The sequence below is a fragment of the Anser brachyrhynchus genome (assembly GCF_964034855.1).
Source record: "Anser brachyrhynchus genome assembly, chromosome: 8".
Lineage (NCBI taxonomy): Eukaryota > Metazoa > Chordata > Aves > Anseriformes > Anatidae > Anser > Anser brachyrhynchus.
Window position 1 is genome coordinate 1,429,212 of NC_137702.1, and position 20,746 is coordinate 1,449,957.

General features: G+C 56.0%; 1 protein-coding gene across 5 annotated transcripts in view; it reads right to left on the bottom strand.

The window, feature by feature from the left end:
- LRRC7 (leucine rich repeat containing 7) overlaps window positions 1–19,945 on the bottom strand; it is a 181,828-nt gene extending 161,883 nt beyond the window's left edge. Inside the window, exon 1 of one of the 5 annotated variants that reach the window (XM_080601781.1) lies at window positions 18,960–19,945. The gene's annotated coding sequence lies outside the window, so the exon portion shown is untranslated. Of the gene's footprint in view, window positions 1–932; window positions 1,061–18,959 lie in introns of those variants that run through there. The other 4 variants (XM_080601779.1, XM_080601783.1, XM_080601803.1 and 1 more) reach the window with 4 other exon arrangements.
- Window positions 19,946–20,746: the final 801 nt, after the last annotated feature.

The following is a 20,746-nucleotide window of genomic DNA, read 5'->3' on the forward strand; positions in this document are numbered from 1 at the left end:
ATTAAAATTCTTGAAAAACAGGTCATGTTTTCCAAGACGCGCAATCTATCTACGATTACGTAGGCACTGAAATAAGCTGTTCCTATTTCTTTAACAAGTCTTGCTACTTCCAAAAAAGTGGCTGCAATATGCGACGTGGAGGTTGCCATGGCAAGCATACATTCCCTGTCGAGTATCTGAGCAAGCAGATGCGTAACAGCAAAGCCCACAAGATTAAGTCACTTCTCCTGCCACGGAACAATGGGGAGGAAAGCGCCCGGTATTTCGTCTCTTCCCAAAGACGAAAATTGCTCGCAGCACCTGAGGTTAACACCGAGGGCGGCACGTGGCCGGAGGCTTCGGCCGAAATTCCCAGATGTGCAAAACGAAGGGGCTGCACGGGAGTTCCCGCACACCCAAAGCGCCCAGCACCCCTATCCCCCCCCCGACCGGGGAACTTCCCCCGGCACGACCCCTCCCCGCTCCAGCCTCCCGGGAGCCCCGGGGCCGGGGCACGGAGCCGCCCGGGCCGGGGCTGGCAGCGGCTGCAGGGGGAAGCCCGGAGCCGCGCCGGGGTTCCCGAGCCGCCACGCCGGCCCCGCAGCGCCGGCCGCGTTTCAAGCCCCGGCCGTGGCGGCGGCATCCCCGGGGTCGGGAGGAGCCGAGCTCGCGGAGCGCCCCGCCCGCAGCCCCCGGCGCTCGGCTGCGCCCGGCCACGGCTCGCCCGGGTACCGGTGCCCGCGGAGCGCGGCGCGGCGCCGGCAACGGGCGCGGAATTTTCCAGGGGCTGCGCCCAGCACCGCGGCCGGGCCGGGGGCGACGGCGGCGCCAACCCGCCCCGAGCGCCCTGCGCCGCCGGTACCCGGGGAGGGGCCGCCCCCGGCCCCCCGCGGAGGCTCCGCGCATCCCTCGGGGGCTCTGCCCCCCGCTCCCTCCCCCCGGCCGCTACTCACGCTGCAGGCGGGAGCGCGCGTCCACGCGCGGCCGAGCCGCGGTCCGGGGGCGCGGAGCCTGCGGGGGCGCCGCCGAGGGCTGCCCGCGCCCGGGGCTCGCCGCCCGCCGGCCCCGCCGCGCAGCGCCCGCCCCGCCCCGCCCCGCTGCGGGCGGCGCCCGGCCACAAAGGCGGCGGCGGCGGCGGCGGGGCGGGACCCGCTGCGCGCCCGCGGTGCGCTCCGAGGCGGCGGCGGCGGCGCAGGGGCGGAGCGGCTCCGGGCGGCCGCGCCCTCCCCGTGCGGGGGTGCGGGGCGCGGGGATGCGGGGCGCGGGGATGCGGGGCGCGGGGATGCGGGGATGCGGGGCGCAGCGGTGCGGGGCGCAGCCGCCCCGACGGGACGCGCCGAGCCCGCGGCATCCCCGCGCTGGGGTCTCGGAGGCGCCGGTGATGCCGCGTCCCCCCTGCTGCGCCCTCCGCCTCCCCCCTGCCCTCCCTCCCGTGAGGCCGGAGCCATTTTCTGCTCCGGGGCTGGGCAGGGGGCCCGGCGGGGAGGGCGCCGGGTGCCCCCCGGGAGCGGCGGGGCACGGGGAGCTCAGCAGCCCCCGGCGGGGTCGAACACCGAGGGCAGCGTGTGGCCTCAGCCCTCCGGGTGCTCTTAGGGCAGCTCCCGCAGCTGGCGGGGCAGATGCCTCTCCGTTTGCTTCCCTCTTCGTCTCCAACCGCCCCAAAGCTCTCAGCGGCAGCGCTGGCGCCCATCCTGCATGCTCAGCCTCGAGGGCTCGCTGTGTGCCGTGAGGCCTCCACCTTGCTCTCCCAGCACCACGGCGCCGGCCCAGCGTTGGAGTGGGAAAGTGGTCGGTAGGAGCTGGAAGAGGATCACGGGAGGGTTTATACCAGCGCTGAGTTCTCCACCCGTGTTGGACGTGGCTAGTTCCTTGGTGGAGACAACCTGCACCCGGGCTGCTCCCAGCCTCTCCCGCTGTCACTGTATGTGGAGCAGGACTGAAATCCGGCCCCCAGCAGATCTTCCCCACCAACATCTTTTCCTTTGGGAGTGGGGGATGCCTGCGGCACCCGTGGGGCTGCCTGCCCTGAGCTGGGGATGGAGCAGAAGAAAGTGCTCTTCAGTGAAGGCACATAAAGAAGAGAAGAAGCCTTTGCTGCTCTAACCAGCGGCACATAAAAGTGGTGCACTGCTATGTGGCACACCGTGCACACGGGCTCCGACCCACCAGGGAAGGCAAACGGCTGCCTGGGTATGGCAGGGACAGCTTCTGGGAGGCAGGTGATGGAAATCTGCCTCCCAGGAGAGCCGCTGTAAAAGGAGATTCTTTTGTTTTGTTTTGTTTTGTTATAACGGGGAGTTTTCCTCCCTTCATGCATATTCCCTGAAGTCCTGCTGAACATCTCCAAGACCCTGCAAGACAAAAAGACCAGCAACTGGGACAGCCCTGTAGTCCTTACCCACAAAGTACCCCACAGACAGGGCTTTCTGCCTGGAGAAGACGAGTGTTGAGGGGAGGAACCCGGGGCTGTGCCCGGGGATGCAGGTGGGAGCAGCACAGCCTCCCCAACAGGAAAGCCCCATGAGCATGGGGCCTGGGGCATGGCACAGGAGGGAGGCTCTGCCCTGGGCTGGGCTTTGCTTCCTGCGTCACGGTGTGAGGTCTCGGCTGCTGTCACCTGGCTGGCCCCTTTTGGACACCCTCGCTAAGTTCCTGTCCTTTGCGGGACAGGTTGAAGGTGGGTTTGGCCTTTGCATTGGTGGAGTTATGACTGCAGAGGGTTTTTGCTTCTTCCAGCTTCAGGGTTGTCTGTGGCCGTTCCGAGATGCGTGACTTTATGTGGATGGGAATGCAGGGGGAGGCTGCGGAGGCAGCAGCTCCCTCTCCCACCCATGGGACGGGTGTGTGAGGGCCTCAGAAGTGCCAGAGCTAAATAAAAGGGCTGGGAAATGCTCATGGCTGAGCCACTCAGCCAGATTACGGGCTCCCATTTAAGCAGAGTGACTTTGGTGCAGAAAAGCACCAGCTGTGCCAGGGGGAAGCCCCCTGCGCCGTGCCAGGGCTGTGGCACCACTGGAGGCGGGCGGCAGTATTCGCTCTCCTGGCCACACTGCTGCCTTGGGCACAGACACTTGGGTAGCGGCTCCCAGGTAAGCGCAGGCTGATTTATTCTAGTCTTGGGTTTTCGCACAGCTTCATTGGGTGACAACCAGCTGCTGCATCACCCTGTGCCGCGGAGAGCAGAGGATGCATTTGCAGTGAAAAACTCCAGAATCGGCCTCTGGCGATCACTAATGAAACAGCCTACGGTCAGGCCAGGATTTGGCATCCCTGCGAATGAGGTTTGGGAGAAAAGCCTGCTGCTTTTGTTAGCTGCTTATCAGCATATGTGCGTTGTTGGTCCTGTTTACAGATAACGTTGAAGTGGTTGCACATCACACAAAGAGCCTCAGGAATTACAGGAGTTTCATCGTGGTTTCACTCCCACTAACTGCAGCAGGGACACACCAAAGGAGGCAAGCGAAGAGCAGGCCAAAATAGCTGCTTTCTGAAAAGATGAGGGTCCAGGGTATATCCCTGCTATAACACTGCTTCGTGTGCAAAGTCAATTAGTTGGGCTTCAGCATGGGTAGCGAAACCTCTTTTCACTGGCACGCACGTATAAATAACTCCACTCCATACTGATTTCTATTCATTCATACATCTGGCTAATTAAAGTTTTAAAATCGTGAAGTTCCTTCAGCAGATTTTATTGGAAAGCTAGATGTGCTCCTTGCGTGGATTCTGCAAATCTGGGTTCACTGGTGTCTGCTGGAGTTACACCAGCACGGCAAATCAGAGCACGTGCTTCAGACTGATAACCCCGATTTTTTCTTCTCATTTTTAAAGAGCCTGAAATATATGGGAAAGTAGTAGTTACTAATGGCACAGTTCCTTGCACTTAATAAATGGTGGTGCTACATAGCTTTAAAAATTTCCCCTGTAGAATTCCCAATCTATTTTTTTTTCCTTCTGGTTGCGCTAAGTCTTCTCAAGTGCTACTTCATCTGCTTCTAGACAACGCCAGCCTCCCTTCCCGGAGGCTTGAAGGTTGAGAGGAGCGGATGAGTCATGGGCTGTGGTGGTGGAGATGGGGGCTGATTTTTGGGTCACCCTCTAAATAGGCCAAGGCTGGTGGCTGTTAAAAGTCTGCCTGGCTGCGAGCCAGTGCCCGTGGCTCTGGCTGGGGACTGTCAGCGTGGTTTCTGGCATAAAGCATCAGTAACTTCTGAAACAAGAACTACCGATGGCAGACCTTCCTCCTGGGGGTCCTGGGGAAAAAAAGCAGGGCAGGGAGGGTGGCTGGGCAGGAGCAGCCCCGCCTGAGCCAGGGGTCAGCGCATCGCCGCACTGTCACCATCACGGTCATTATCACTGCCACCACCTCCACCATTACCATCGCTGCCATCATCCCCACCATCACGGTCATTATCGCTGCCACCATCTCCACCATCACTGCCACCGTCATTGCCACCATCTCCACCATCACCGCTACTGCCACCATCACTGCCACTGCCACCACGATCACCACCATCACTAACGCCATCACCACCATCGCCGCTTCGTGTCGGTGCAGAGGCATTTGTGCAGCCCAGAAGCAGCCAGTGCTTATCTCTTTTCTGACATTTTGAAGAAAAAGGCTGTGAGATCTATGAGGTCTCTTAGTCCTTGGAAAAACCTGGGCAGAGTGAGGCAGAGTGACACAGGGGGCAGCTGGAGGAAGCGATAGGTGACAGGTGACTTCACCTGCACGGTCCTTCACACCTTTCTGTTTACCACAGGATTTAGGAGGTGCATAGAGGTGTGAAACAATATGAGTAAGATCGGTTAAACATTTTAATGGAGACCAGAAGAGCAGAGGAACCCAAGACTCAGCTCCAAGCCTGCCGTGACCAGCGCAGCTCCCACCTCCGCAGGGCAGGCTGCCGCCCCAGGAGCTGGTCCATCTCCAGTATGATTTGGGGTTTTTTGCATTATAACTGAGATATTGGAAATGTTTTCATATTAGCAGGAAATCAAGTATTCTATCAATGCTCTGTGAGCTTTCGTCTCTTCTGTGTTGAGCTTCAAGGGCAGGCTGCAGCTATGACAAGCTCATGAGCTACGACGAACTTTGGCCAAGGCTGCTATGAAAAGTAGATTGCAGGTGGAGAGGAGTGAGGGATGCCGAGGGGCTGAGGTCTGGTCTGGGTGCTCGCTGGAATAACGTTGGATATCTGCATCCCTGTGCCCTGTTTCAGGACCGATTTGCATGAAATAGGTCAAAAATTGAAGTTACGTTGTATCAAGCCGGAGCGCGGTGCTGAGATGAGCCAAGGTGCTTCTCCATTTACGCAGCCACTTGCAGATCTTTTTAAATAGCCCTTAAAATTGCAGGTAACCTGCTGGAATGCTGGACATGCAGTGCCGGGGCTGGTGTCGGGGGAGCAACGCGTGCCCCTGCTTCCATCCCGTTTCCCTGACGCACGGAGCTGCCGCCCACGGCCGGATGCCCGGTGCGCAAAAGCCCTCGCTCCTGTTTCATTGCAGCCCAGAGAAGGCTGAGCTCTCCAGGTCGATCCAGCAAAAAGTATTCAAATGTCTGCTTCAAACCTAATTACAGCTGTCTCTCAAATCCATAATTTCATCTAAATTTGCCACAATTCATTCATGACCTCCCCTGTCAGAGCCGCCGTGTGAAGAACAGCTGAAGGTCACTCCTAACTCCGCGGCGAGCACAGGGAAATTAGCGTGGCTTTGATGCAGAGGCTTCCCACCAGTGTTTTGTGTCAGCGCTGGCAGAGTTGCCAGCTATTACATTTTTGCTGTACCTCCCATCAAAGCACACACACGGCGCTTTCCACCGAGTGCAGGAGGAAGCGAATTCGGCTCCCCTCCTCTGCTGCAGTGGGCTGCACTCTGCAGCAAGCGTGTGTCAAAAATACATTGCAGACACTGCAGCAGTAACAAGTCCTCGCCACGTGCTCCAGCGTGTTCCCACACAGTCAGTGGGTGTTTGTCCCTGCTTGTGTCCCCCTGCCCCTCGGGGTGCCCGTGTGCCCCCAGCCAGCTGCAGCACGCGCCGTGGGGCGAGGTGCAGGGGGGCAGCGCTGCCGAGCCCCCACCGCAGGTGCTCCTGCCCACCACGGCTCTGCACCCTGAAATGTTCCGCATCCCAAGGTGCAAAACAGCACGAGCAATGAGCAGTAACCCCACGACGGATTTGTAATAAATTGGCAATACGAGCAGAGACCCTGCCAGCCACAAGGAGGGTGCTGGCCGGACCTGCGGGGGTGGGCTGGATGTGCAGCGAAGGCCCCCACGCTCCGTGCCCAGCAGCAACAACACCATCAGGTAGCGCCTCGCCTCCCCACGCGAGCCCACGGGGTGCCCAGCACCATGCCCGTGTACACCAAGCAGCGTGTGTGCACCGGGCGGGGGGCTCGGGGAAGCTGCGCCAAGGGAAAAGCCTCAAAGGAGGACGCAGCGACAGGAAGAGTTACAGAAAACGTCCAAGGGCAAATACCTCGTCACGGACACGAGCGATGTAAACCATCTCCCCGGTGATCCACCCCTACTGCTCCCTACAGGCTCGCTGCTATGGGCAGTCCCGCTTTCAGTGTCCCGGGAAGCTGCAGTTTTCCCACTCAGGACTCTGTCCATAACACGCCTTTCAGCTTTTTTTAAAAAAAATACATATTTTCCTGACAGCCTCTTATTATCCACAGGCACCAAGCTATCAGAAACACTCCAAGTCATTTCTGGGGTTCCGACAGTTTGACGGCTCACCCTCTTTGTGCCTCTGGGGGTGGTTCGGGGCCCTTACCCCACAGCCTGCGCGCCCCAGCTGGCAGCGCTGCCGGCAGGGCCGAGGAGCGGCCCAGCAGCCACCTAGGTTCTGGTTTATTGCTGTCTTGTTAAGGTTATTTTGCAGCAGGGGTGATATTTGTGGCAATCAAATGTACCCACAATAAAGGGCTTTGCAGTTATCAACCCCCTGAGCCTTATTTTGGTATTCAATCAACCATAGAAACATTGATTTTTTTTTTGCACATATTTAATACTGTGAACCTTATCCTTTATATAAAGGAGGTGTGTATATATAAATATATTACATGTATTAAAAACACAACAAGAGGTGATGGGGACATGGGCCTTTAGGGACAACTTAAGATCATGTTAGCAGAAACCCCAGCTCTTCCTCGGCCCCGAGCTCTCCCTCAGCCACAGACATTTATGTCCCCTAAATACGTCAGCGGGCTTGCGGGCGAGAAAGGAAAGAAGCCGATAAACTCATAGCATTGACCTGGGCAAACCCACGTGGAGTGAATTAGCTTCCCCTCACCTTCAATGGCTCCGACACTGGCTCAGCCAAAGCCACCCCACTTGTCTCGACATCGTCACGAGTGACCGTGGGGGCCGCAGCCGGGAGGGCCCAGTGCCACCAGGAAGCAGCGTGGGGCAGCACGCGGATAGGACCACGGGACATGGAAAACCCCCTCCAGAGTTCAACTGTCTGCACCCGAGCTCGCCTTCCTGCTCAGCCCGCCTGCAGGAGGAATCCCCGTCACTCCTTTTGCCTGGCTGCTCCGTAAGGTCGCAGGGACAGGCACACAGATTTTACTGCTTGTTTTTTAAAGGACAGCGGAAAGGCGCAGGGTTGTGCAGAGCGGTTGGCACCAACTCAGCCACCCTGCCCGTGACCGCAGCCGCAGCCCACCTTGCTTGGTCCAGCCTGCCCCGAGGTCAGTGCCTGCATTTCCTTCGCATTTAATGTGAGGTAGGAGGGAGATGGAGGAAACTTTCAGTGCATTCTTTTTTCTTTTCTTTTTATTTTTTTATTTTTTTTTGTCTAATACCCTCTTAGCATTTAAAAATAGAGCTGTTACTAAGCAATGGCAGTAAGTAGAAAGCAAAGCCTATTGAGGATCATTTCTGTGAACAGGTATTTTTCCCAGCCTAAGTACTGTAAACATTGTGGGTTGACAAATTATGAATCAGAGCGATCCTTCCCCATCACAAGCTGCCCCTGTTCCCATTATCCCCAGAGAACAATAGCAGTGATGATCAGGAGATGTTTATTTTTGCTCTGGCTTTGAACACCTGGGTTTGCAGGTCAGATTCTCAAGCCTTTCCGCACAGTTTAAGATCTTAAATAAATAAATAAATAAAGATTAAAAAAAAAAAAAAAAAAAAAGAAAAGGAAAAAGAAAAGAAAATGGAAAAAAAAAAGAAAAGAAAGATGAATATCAGCATATAAGGGTGTAAGCGTGGTGGGCAAGAGCTGTGAGAACTGTCTGCGATCCTCGTGTCGCGGAGCAGCCCCTGCCCTGGGTCACAGCAGGAGCAGGGGCCAACACTCCTGTGGGACTCTGGCCGCCTGCTGCCAGGTCATGGGCTGAGAAGGGCGCAGAGAACATACAGAAATACACCCCAGGCCAGGGGGCCACCCGGCCAGCAGGAGATGCTCAGGCTGCGGCTGTCACCGCCCGACACTGGCTGCTCCCAGCCAAGTGTCTGCAGGCACCCCGGCACGTATTCTCGCTGGAGGTGTCCAAGGGAAGCGTGTGTCCCACAGACAAATAGTAGAAAAGAAGCAGCACAGGGCCCCACAGAACGTGTGGGAGCTGGGTGCGGCAGGGGGCTGCCTTTAGGAGCCAAACCGAGCAAAGCCTGCTCTGCCGGCCCTTTGGTGACAGCGTGTGTTTGCTATGAGGCTGCGCTGGCTGCAGAACCTAATTTATGAGAAATTCGGTGAGACTGGGTGTGCCTTCGGCTGTCGCAGGGTGGCTGTGGGCACCTCCTGCCTGGCCACGAAGGGTGCTGTGTCAGAGAGCGGCGCCCACGGGTGGGCATCAGCCCGGCCACGGCCCCGGTGGGTGCCCCTCGCTGCCAGCACAGCCCGTGGCAGCTCCTTCCATGAGCTGCGGCGTGCGTGAAGAAAAGTAACTACCGCCACCCTCTTTTTTCCACACCTGCAAATTTCCATCATCCAGATGGTGTCTGAGAATGAGAAAAACGAGGGCGAAAGGGGAAAACTGGTGATGGAGCAGCACCAGCGGCTGCAGCCGGGTGCACCGAGCTGCCTTTCACGGGCAACCCCCGCTGCTCACCTCCAGCCCCGTCCCCCGGTGCCTGGACTGCAGAGGAGCCGCGGGGAGGAACCGGGACGTGGGCGCACGGGGGCTCCGCGCCGCACCAGCGCCTGCTCCTCGGCGGCATCTCACTTCCAATGTGACATTGCAGCCACCCGTGTTCAATGAGTAGCTGTGCTGGCTGAGCAGCAGCACGCGGGCAGTTCCTTGGTGGGAAAAGCCCAGCCCAGCGTGCGGAAGGTGAATTTTTAAACAGTGTCTTTATGGTTGCTGCAGTCGCTGGGGAGGTGACGCCGTGAAGACCAGGGAAACCCTCGCGGCCGCCTGTGAGCCGCCCGTGTGGCAGCAGGGTAGCGGGTGCCTGTGTGCCAGCACGCCGGGTCCTGCCCCGGTGGTCCTCCAGAAGCCGTGCACGCCCTGCTGCCAGCGCTTTCGAAGCCCATTTAAAAATTCTCCCCACTTGCGATGCTTTCCTCAGATGCTGCTATACCAGGATTTCTCCTGGCACTAAAACTTTGCGTGTGTCGCAAATACCATTTTAATGCTACATGAATCATTGCAAAAATGCTTTGAAAGGAAAACGCACGAACTCAATTCCCTTGAAAGGAAAATGGGTGAACACGCGCGGCCCTGGGGCCACCCCAGCTCAGCGGCAGCACGCCCCGTGTGCTGGCTGTGCCCCGCTGGCTGCAGGGCCTTCTGCCGGCACTGCGCCTGTGGCCTCACCTTCAGGCTGCTGCAAAGCATCTTTCCCCGTGCCGTGGAAAAAAAAATGGCCTTAAGCTGCATCCCATGAGGTGCTGGGGAACGCTTCTTGCTCCTTGCAGCGGGGACCCTCGGGCGAGGGGCAAGGGAGTGGCCAGACAGGGCAGGGCTCCGTCCACTTTCACAGGGCTGAAGAAAGCATGAAAAGCTAGCTGAGCTGTCCAGGTTCTAACAAATTGTTTGCAGTTGCATTATTTTATTTCTTACAGTGGGGAAAATTTGTAAGATTCATTACTGCATACACTAATTACTTCGGTTAAGTGTCAAAACTGCACAATTTAATGTTGTGTTTTCATATATTAAAGACATTAATTGCCAGCAAACAGTATGCCATGACTAATTCTTTTTTTTTTTTTTTAAGAAAAAAAAAAGTAGAAGAAGAAGAAATCAATATTAAGTATTTTTACTATTAGGAGCTGAAACAGCACAACATATCCGAAGTCAATGTTTCCCTACTGAGCTGTGCTGTTTAAGGACTCGAGGCTTAGCAATTGCGTTATTGCTACCCAAACCGTTATTGGCTCTGTGAATCACGTTACTGCCAGGTTACAGCACATGAATTAATACAATAATAACGTGCAGACCCAGGAGAACACAGGCAGGCACCAGCTGCAGGGGCTGGGGCAGGATCCGGGGGTGCAGGCTCAGGGGCAGCAGGCAGACGAGTGAGCCAGTGCGGGGGGCACAGACACTACTTCCATTTACCTTGGGGAAATTGTTGAAATCAGTGACTGAGTGGTAAACTGAAAGCAAAAGGCAAATATGGTTGCAGTGATGGAGGGGAAGGCAAAAGGCAAGAGAAGCTGCTTACTTTGTTCTCCGCTACAACCTACACATTCCCTTAGTTCCTTGTACTTCTCTTGGCAACACGTTAAAATAAAGGTCATGTTTGTGCCTGTAGGTGACCCGGTCGCTTTGGGGATTTAACTGCGTATTCTAAATGTCAGTGTGAATTTCTAAACAATGCAGGTGAAAATGGATGGAAAGAAAACGAGAGCTTGCTCCACAAAGCCTGCCTGCACACCCAGCCACCGCGGGTCGTCCACCTGCAGGATGGGGAGCAAGAGCTGGCGGGTGGCTCCTGCGAGCAGAACACATCCACAGGAAAATAAAATATCTCGCTGGGTCCTATCTCTTCCCAGCAGCAGAGGTTCGAGTTTGACTTAAAGACGTTCATTCTTTCCCCAAGCCAACCGCTGGCAGTGCCCGAGCCCCCTCCACTGCCTCTCGCCGGGCTCTCACAAGGGCACAGCAATGTTTTTTTTCTGCTCATGCTGACCGTAGGATGGCTTCACATGCAGGTGGGTCAGGCTGCATGGGCAGTGCTTCTGGAGTCTGCTCCTGGGCAAGGCTGCTGGAGGAGCCCAGGCAGATACGAGGATGCGCGTCCCTCCAGTGGCACGGGGTGCTGGCAGCTCTCGGTCTCCCTCTGCTCCTTCCACGGTTCTGCCCCGGGAGCGGAGTTGGAAAACTGAATATCCAGCTTTCACTCCAGCTTCTTGTGCAAATCGCTGTTTAACAACTATCTCCATTGAATGCTGCAGTGTGTAAGTAGCATTTCATGCCCCATAAAATCAAAGTCTCACTTCATTTAATAGTGTCATTTTTTATGTCACAAGACACTGAAATTGCCCTCGTAAAGGCATGGGAGGATTTGCCTCTTCACTGCAGGCTCTTGCCCTGGCAATGTGCAGTGCACCCTGTCTGCAGCCGCCCCAGCAGCCACATGCCTCCGAGAGACGGTTGGCTCCGGACATTGACACCCAAACTCTTCAGCAGGTGGCATTTTCCAGACACTGTAAGAACATAAATTTCCTGGGAAATGGCTGGGTTTCAGTCACTCGAGCACTTTTGAAAACTCATTTGTACAGGCAGTAAAGAGGAGCACCAGCTAGTAAAGGGATCTCAGCTGAGGACGGATCTCGGAGAACGTTAAATACTGCTCTTGCAAGTTGGCACCAGAAGGTGCTCGGGCTTGAAGAATTCCTGTTCCATGACCAAAGTGGAATAACAATTTCTGTCTGGCTGCAGTTGGTCTCCCCCTGTTCATTTCCCCTCCTTATTCATTTTTCTTTTCTACACCCATTCTTTGCAAGTCAGATCAGAAAGGACAGTCAGATAAATTTAAAAAAAATGTGTGTGTTTGTGAATAATCTTGTGCCTTGTCAGCCTCCCTCATGATGATTAGGAAGGAGGCTTGGACAAGACGCAGACTGAGTAATATCTGAAGCTGGGGAATAAAAATGACACCTTGGGTAGATGTTTCTTTCTTCGATGATAGGGTCATCGTTCTTCCAGGCAAGCCTGGTTCACGGGTCCTTGCTCAAATTCAATTGCCCATTTTCTTCTGCCTCAATTTTCTGCTGCTGATTGAACTGAGCGTTGCCTAAAAGCCTGGAATAGCAGTGAGTATCTTACGTTTCCAGGTAGCCCCTGCATCTTCCCAGCACAGCCTTGGAAGCAGTTATCTTCAGGTTTTCAGATGGTACAGAAAGGCAGCTGTAATTGTCATCATTTTGTCTCTACAGTTTCTCTGTGTCCCTCAAACCAGACTGTTCAACAGGACCAAATTTTAATTCTTAATCACAATTGTGTCCTTACCAGCGTTCAGGGCATCTTCTTACATTTAGCAAGCAAAACAAAAACCCTGGAGGTTTCTATATTGCCTTTGACTTGTGCTTGGATTTTGGCCGTGCATGGTGTGTGCCCCTGCGAGACGCACTAGGCCCGGGAGCAGCACGGCCGCTCGCGAGGCCTCACCCTGCTGCCTGCGGCCCTCCCAACCCTTAACCGCACAGGGAAATGATGACTCCAGAGCCCATTCCTTTATTAAAGCAACAGCTGTCTCCACGGCGGGCATGGCTGCTCTTGCGTGAGCCGTGACCGATGGCATTGAGCGTGTGCCGGCGGCCTGGCACAGCGGCCACTCCTCCTGCCACGGTCAGGGCTGGGCAGCGCTCACCTCGCCAGAGCCGTGCCGTCTGGAGGCCCAGCAGCTGACAAAGCGTGCTCGACAGTCAACGGGGAGGTGTGAGCCTCCCCCGGGAACTTGTCCCGACCTAAAGCAAGGTGCTTGGATGCCACGGCCACCGTCAGGGCAGCTGCATCTTCTCCCCCCACGTTTTGGGGCACTCTGACATGCTCCGAGCACGGCCGCATGGTGCTGCTGCTTTTCATACAGCTGCTGCCAGCACCAGACCTGCACTAGACCTCCTTAATTTCGTGGTTTTCTCTATCTCTATCAGAAGGCCGAGACCAGCACCAGTAGAGGTGTGGAATATATGAAACTGGAAGAAAGACCTAGAGAAATTGGAAAAATATCTGCACTTTTCCTACAAAGTATTAAATATATGAGAACTGAGGTTTAAATCCTTGTTAGCTGAAGTTATTCTCCTGAATCCCCCACTGATTTATGGTAGTTGAGATTCCTGCACTGTGTCTTTATGACTAGATTTATGATAAAGTCTCTTCTCACAACAATCACTATCACAGCCAGTGTCAGAGTAAGAGAGAAAAATATCATTAAATACAATAATCGACATTTTCAATTAACCAAGACTTTGCAGAGGAAGAAAGCAGCTTAGAATTGCTAGGTCTGCTAGAGAAAAATGGGTAAAAAGCACAGCTCGTGGTTATAAAAATTGTAGGATGTGGCTGGAGAAGTCCAGGCATTAAAACTAAGAGTCATGCATTAAAATTATGAAAATGAATGAAGGATTTGTACTCCGTGCTCTTTTGTGTCAAAATAACCACAAGCAGCAGTAGGCAAGCAGAGGCTCTCCGTGACAGAGGCAGACAGTGCAGGCCAGGTTCCTCCATCCCCCTCTTCTGCAAACCAGGCAGCTGTTTTGGGCATCCAAGAAATCCCAGAGTTCAGCTCACGGGCTGCAAAAAGTCAGATGGGATGACTGCAAGGCAAAGCAGTCACACGCCAACGCCTATGCTGCCTCACAAAGATGCTGACGAGATAAGAGGAAGGGGCTGAAGCTGTGGCAGGATGAAGTGGGAGTGCCCCTTCTGGAGCCAGATCCAGGTCACTCCCGAGGCTCTGAAACCTCGGGTTTAAAGAAATCCTACTTTTTTGAAACGTTGCACTCTGACCTGCTCTCCAGTGGGGCCCATTTTATGAATTTCTACTCAGGTAGAAAATGGGGCAATAAAAGAATTGAAAAACTTCCATTAGAGTTTGCTGCCTTGTGCATAATTCAGCACCCGGCTGGCAGCGTGCGCACGCGTCCGTGGTGGATGTGCTGGTGCCGGCATGCCCTGCGGGGCAGGCCTCCCAGCCTCCCACCCTGGGCTTCCCTCATAATGGGTTAAAAGTAACCCAAAACTGGCTCCAAAGTACCGAGATGCTGGATGACCTCAGAGTTTCTGTCTGTCCCCTGAAAGCAGGGCAGCACAATTAATGTCCACGTGTCCGCCTGTCCCAGGAGACCAGGGCAGCACCATTAATGTCCACGTGTCCGCCTGTCCCAGGAGACCAGGGCAGCACCATTAATATCCCCGTGTCTATCTGTCCCAGGAGACCAGGGCAGCATCATTAATGTCCACATGTCCATCTGCCCCAGGAGACCAGGGCAGCATCATTGATGTCCACATGTCCATCTGTCCCAGGAGACCAGGGCAGCACCATTAATGTCCACGTGTCCATCTGTCCCAGGAGACCAGGGCAGCATCATTAATGTCCACATGTCCATCTGCCCCAGGAGACCAGGGCAGCACCATTAATGTCCACGTGTCCATCTGTCCCAGGAGACCAGGGCAGCATCATTGATGTCCACATGTCCGTCTGTCCCAGGAGACCAGGGCAGCACTATTAATGCCTGTTGGAGGACAGGCACCTTCTGTTAGTCCCAGCACCCGCGAGTCCATGTGAATTCAGGATTCAGGTTGCTGCTCTGAATTACAGATTGCACGTGCAGCTGAGCTGAAGGGCAGCCAGCCCAACCCCTGCTTCCTCCAGTTTAAAACCTCTCCACGTCCTCAGAGCCTCACACGCGTGCCATGATCAGGATCTTCCTGATCTCCTGTGTTTATTTTTGCTTCCCAGATTTCTGTGTTTCAAGCCAGGGTGCTGTGATGTCTGCCTGTTGTGCTTCTCCTGACGGAGCCCAGGCAGGGCCAGGTGGGACGTGCGCCCTTCTCCCGGAGCTTTCCACGAGGGACCAAATACCCCAGCCAGCTGCAGTGCCCAGCAGCCAGGGGTTTAGCAAGGGGGCTGCGAGGGTCAGGCTCATTGCAGGAGACCTGCAGGGACCACGGGCACCAAACACCCACAGCACCAGTCAGCGTGTCCTCGGGGGAGTGGTCGCTGTCTGTGGCAAATTATTCAGGAACTCCATGTTCATTTTCTGAGTAACTGCATGAGCACCAGTGCAATGCTCAGTATATATTTAAATATATATTTTTAAATCATTTCTTCCTCGAAAGTTTCCAGTCAAAAACTTGAATTAAAACATCTTGAAACTTCAGCTAAAACCTCTTGAACAATAGTGTAAATAATATTTTGCTACTGATACAATACACATCCCTTTCCCCTTATTTTTCTAAGACCATTGTTTCCACATTTGGACAAAGTAACAGCTTTCTGATTTTCCATACGAAGTGTTTAGAAAGCATCTTTTGCTGCTAAAAAGCAGCCCATGGCCACCAGCCGATTGTCTCCATCACTGAGTCACCACCGACCTTCTGCACGGCAGCGAAACAACAGCATGAAGCGTGGACGGACGGGCAGGGGGTTAAAGCTGAGTGCCTGCGGTCCCGTGCTGTTGGCACGGCCCAAGTGCCCCTCGGACACATCACCGAGCGACCCGTGGCAGCTCTGCCCTCCCCAAAGCCAGGGCACCATGCGCCTGCACCCCGTGGTGGCAGCGCGGCAGCCCTGCCCGTGGGCAGGAGGGGGGCTTTGGCCAGGCGGTGGGACCATCCCCATCCACCGAGTGTGCTGCTGGGCTTCTCTGCATGAGGCGTCCTGCATTTTCCTTCCCCTCAGCAGGGGAGGCATTCCTACATTATTCATAGATAACCTTTCTTGTCCAAGATCTAGGGCAGACATGGTGAAAAACTTGACTTAAAAAATTTATTTTCTTTTGGAAAAATTGCAAATGAATATGAAAAAAGATCTTCTCTTGCATTAGCTGCTCCGTGTTCCCAGCCCCTCTCACAGGGGACACACGTTGCACGTGTCCCAGCTGAGGGGGACGGGGATGTGGCCAGGGTGGGTCACTGTTTTTCTTCTCCTTTTGCATTGATGCGGTCACAACTGGGACACTGCCACCTCTGCAAGCAAGGGGCACATCCCCCAGCCCTCCGGTCCTTCTCGTTCAGCGGCAGGGCAGAGCAAGGCCAAGCTCGTGTCCTGGGGCCAGGTGGCTGGCGTGAGCCCTTCCGCACGTCTCCATGTGCCTCTCCCTGCAGCTTCCCTGCTATGAATCAGCTTTCTCACACAAGGGCTAACCTAAAACCCTACATCTCTTTATAGAGCAAAATAACGCAGTCAGCACATACTTAAGGGGGCAATTCCATCAGCTCAGACGTGCCTGTCTCCCAGTTTCATGCCCCCCTTAAGCACCTCTGGAAGTGCCCTGGAGCTCTTCTCCCCCCTCAGCTGTGCACCATGCTGCCCTGCATGGCCCTGAGGGCGGTCAGGGTGGGTTGGCTCCCACAGCAGAGCCCCAGAGGAGACAGCGGAGCTGCACAGTGAAAGGACGCCACCAGGAGACCCCCCTCCCAGCAAGAGGTTCCTCAGGGACGCTCTGGAGACCTTGGGGCTGGAGGTGGTGCTGGCAGCCGCTGGGAATCGAAAGGAGGAGCGCTCATGGACACACGGTGCTTTGCTCCTGGGCCTCCGGCTGGTTTTGAGAACAGACCCACAGGGATCACACACGCTTTATGCTTTTAGAGGCACGCAGTGCAAGATCCTACTCTAAGGACTTTTTGAAGACCTGCGTGCTACGAGGGTGAGCAGCGGGGTTTGGGCTGGAACTAGGCCATACCTCCCAAGGCGAGCAGAAGAACAGGCCGCCACTGATCCTGCCCTCACCACATCAGAGCAGTGTCCCCATGTGCCTGCAGGAGGAAGGCCAAGAGCCTCCAGAAGAGCCGCAGCAGGGCTGGGCTGCGGGAGCAGGGCGATTACTGTCTCACCTAATGCACACCGTGACAGTTAAACGAGCTGGATGGCACCAGCCAGCAAGGCGCTTTGTGGCACTAAGTCTCGCTTTTCCCTATAGCCCTGCTCCCAGTATCTGGGAAGTGGAACTTAATCTGCTGCTTCCATCCTTTGACAGACAAATAGAGGCTTCACTTTTGTGACGAAGCGCGGGGTAAACCCAAAGCAGGCAGCGGGGCTGTGCAGAGCTCTCTGGAGATGGGTGGCCAGAAGCAGGACACACCGGGGACAAACTCCAGCCCTGCAGGCACCCAGGCCCTTCTCTCCTCCCTTTCCTCCACCAGAGAGCAGCTTTTAGTGGCCTGCCAAAGGTATTGCCGTGCTTGCCACAAGCTTCGTGACGGCGGCGAATTAACCACACACCTTCTGAAGCTCGGGCTCGGGAGCCACAAGCCGGCTTTGCCAGGGCAAGCTGCTGCGAGCACAAAGCTCTGCCCAGCCGGGGCTCCCTCGGTGGGGAGCTTCTTGCTTCTCGCTCAAGCTCTGTGGCACCAAGTCCCCCTCGCCCCAACCGTGTGGGGTTTCTTGGGCTCCGTGGAGTTACTGCTACTCCGGACAGCCACCCCCAGGCCGGCCCCAGCCCCAGCAGCCTGTTTGTAGGAGCACCACAGAGCCACTGCAGCGTCTGACACTGCGGGGCCTGGGGCAGAGCGGGTGCAGGAACATCAGCGTGTGAAAAATACCATGAGAAATAAAGCCAGCATGAAACAACCGGCAAAACCCGAGATTGTGCTGCACTGTATTTATGGCATTTAATATCTCCTGTATTTAATGCTGCAAAATAACCACGTTGTCAGCAGCGTAGCAGCAGCAGGGAAGTGGCAGCCGTGAGGGCAGCAAAGGCGAGCACGAAGGGCTCAGACACACACTCGGGCAAGCACCGAGGTGCCCAGCGGCACCTGAAATAAGCCGCTTGCAGGCTGCAGGACCAGGTGTCTGGCCGTGCCGCAGGGGCAGAGCCACGCGGGGTCCCAGGGCAGAGGGGTGCACGCGGCGTGGCTGGTGCCGGATCAGGCATTTCACAGCCCCAGGACCTCAGGCAGCAGAGGTCTGCCAGGCACCAGGCAGCTGCCACCCCTCCTCTCCTTGCAGAGCACGCGGGATGTAACAGCATGCAGGTGACTGAGAAATGCAAAGTACTGCCCGAGGAACAGGAGAGCAGCGCTGGAGCGGCTTCGCTGTGGAGCAGCCGGACCCACCTCCCTGCACATGCGGCAGTTACTCTGCTCTCCGCTGAGGCAGCTCAGGGGCTTTTTCACCCACTCGATCATGGCAAGTTTTCCAAGGCAGCTTGCATAATCTTTTTTTTCCAGGCTGGGTTTGTACCAGCTTTTTTTATTTCTGAACAAGAAAGAAAGGTCTTGAAAATACCCTGCTTAGACAGATCTCAATCTGTTTGCTCCTGGCTTTGCATCCTCCCTCTGGGGAATCAGATGCTTTTGCAAGCTCTACATCGTTAATTGAAAAGTAAAACAAATGGAGCGGGACCGCAGAAGGAGCAGGTGCAGCTCCTGCCCTCCCACCTCCGTGCTCTGGGCGCCAGCATTGCTGCCACACCGTTACCTGGCTTTCTGGGGAGCCGCAGCTCCCCACAGCTCCCAAAACGCTGGAAAATCCCCGACACAACCAGACAACCCCAAGACACAGCCCTGAAAACTTGCAAGCAAAGCTCCTGTATTGCTTTCTGCCACTTGCGCCCCAGGCACGAGGGCCGGTGCAGCGCAGCATCACAGCACAGCATCTGCCCGCCCGGCCCCTGCCGGCCCCCCTTCCAGCTTGCTGGCCCCTCTGGGATAATTTTGGGGTGAGAGGAAGGACCCAGCCCCTACCACCACGCTCTGCACCTGCAGTGCTGAAGCGGGGCGAGGAGCTGCTCTCTTCCCCCAGGAGTTACGTCCCCAGCCCCTCGCACACCCAGCCAAGAGCCGTGGCACAACGAGGGCTCCCCAAACCCCCTGCGCCCATCGAGGCACCCGACGCTGGCTTACCGTGGGCAGAAGGCTCATCCCTTCCCTGCCGGCAGCGGCCCCGTCCACACCTCGCTCAGGCAGCTCCTTGGTGCCGGGCAGCCGAGGGTCCCGAGGGCAGTGCGGGGCGAGAGCAGCCTGGAACGCTCCGCAGGATGCACGGCGATGCGGGGAGCGCTGCAAAAGCCAGCGCCGTGTCTCCTGCCCTCCGCCGGGAGTGCGTGACAGATCTTAACATGAGCCAGCGCACAGAAATAAGCAGCCGACAACACCCCCGAGATCTCCAGTCTCTGTTAATTACCGTTATAAAGGTAAAACCGAGTAGACACTGAGCTCATGCTTGATTTAAACATAACATTAAAAAGTGAAGAACAAAGGAAAACGCTATCTTGGTTTCCTGCGTTTGGCCGTTTATTTGCAGCTTTAATGCGTTCCTCTGTTTGCTTTGTCTCCGTGCCAGCGGCGTCCCGGTCCCTCTCCCCCCACGCCGTGTGATGGATTTCGCTGTACGGACGGACCACGGGGCTCCCGGCAGCGCTTTGCCCCCTCCGGGGCCGGGGGCTGCTCACTCGGGCTCACCTCGGGGCACCCCGCGGGGACGCGGCCGGGCGCCAGGGGCTGCAGCCCAGGGTGCGTGGGTGCTGCGGGGAGCACGGTAGCCATGGGAACCCGGGGTTTTAAAGGCTGGATGCTTCGTGCTTCATCCCGAATTGCACTTCCCTCACTCAAGCGGCTTGTGATGCTCTCAGCAAAACACCGGGCAGGAGGAGCTGTACCCCTGTGTGGCGGGACGGATGCACAGACACAGTGGGATGGACGGGCAGGTGCACAGGGATGCGGAGCGCAGGTCCTGTGCCTATTGCTCTTGGTGGTCCGTGCTCCCGTCACACCCGCTGCTGAGCATTGTCACCAGCTCCTGGCATCCCGCTGCCCCCTCGCCCCCAGAGACACAGCAGGACCGTGGAGCTGGGACCGCTCACAGGGCAAGGCTGGTCTGGGTGCCCAAATCCCCAGGAGGTGCCAAGGGGAGGAATATTTCTTCGCCCCTACCTACACTTGGCTGCAAGTGAAAAGCGTTAAGTGGCCCCAACTGACGCTTAATTTGTTATTTTTATGAGCGAGCTTGGTGCAGTTTCCCCTGTGACTCCCACCAGCTGGTGGATGCTCATGCTGAAGATTCAGAGAGTGGAATTCAGAGCTGCAGAGCAGGCAATGCCACAAAAAAAAAAAAAAAAAAAAAAAGCAGCTGCTCTTCACCCTGGCGTTGCTGAAAAATGAGAGACGTGAGCTCAGATACAAGATGTAGCAAATGCGTTCCTTGGAAACATCCTGGCCAGAGGGACAAGGAAACTTGCTGCCTACCAGGCTGCTGCCTCGCGAAGCAGCGAGGATGTGATTGCATTGGAACCCCCTTGTTTTGGCTTTCCCTCAGCCTCCCTCGGTTCAGGCTGCCTGCTGACCGAGCACTTGCTGTGCCCTGCACCACGTCCCCCCCGGCGCCTGCCTTCAGGTGCCCTGTGCCCTATTTTCAGGTTCTTACCACGGGACCCCGAGCTCCCGGCGAGGAGGGGGCACCCACTGCATTCCCATCCCCACGACGGCCCCACGCGTGGGACTTTGTCCCCACCTCCGGTGAAGTTTGGGGTCATTCCTACAAAGCACGACCTGCCACCTCTGCCATGCTCTGCGGGCCCCGGGGCTGCGCACCGGGGTTTTAGTGCACGCCTGGTGTGCGCGGTAACTGGCTCATCTCCCTCTTCTAATTGTCATTGTTTCCCGACTGTAAATCTAAAATTGCTACCTGCTGT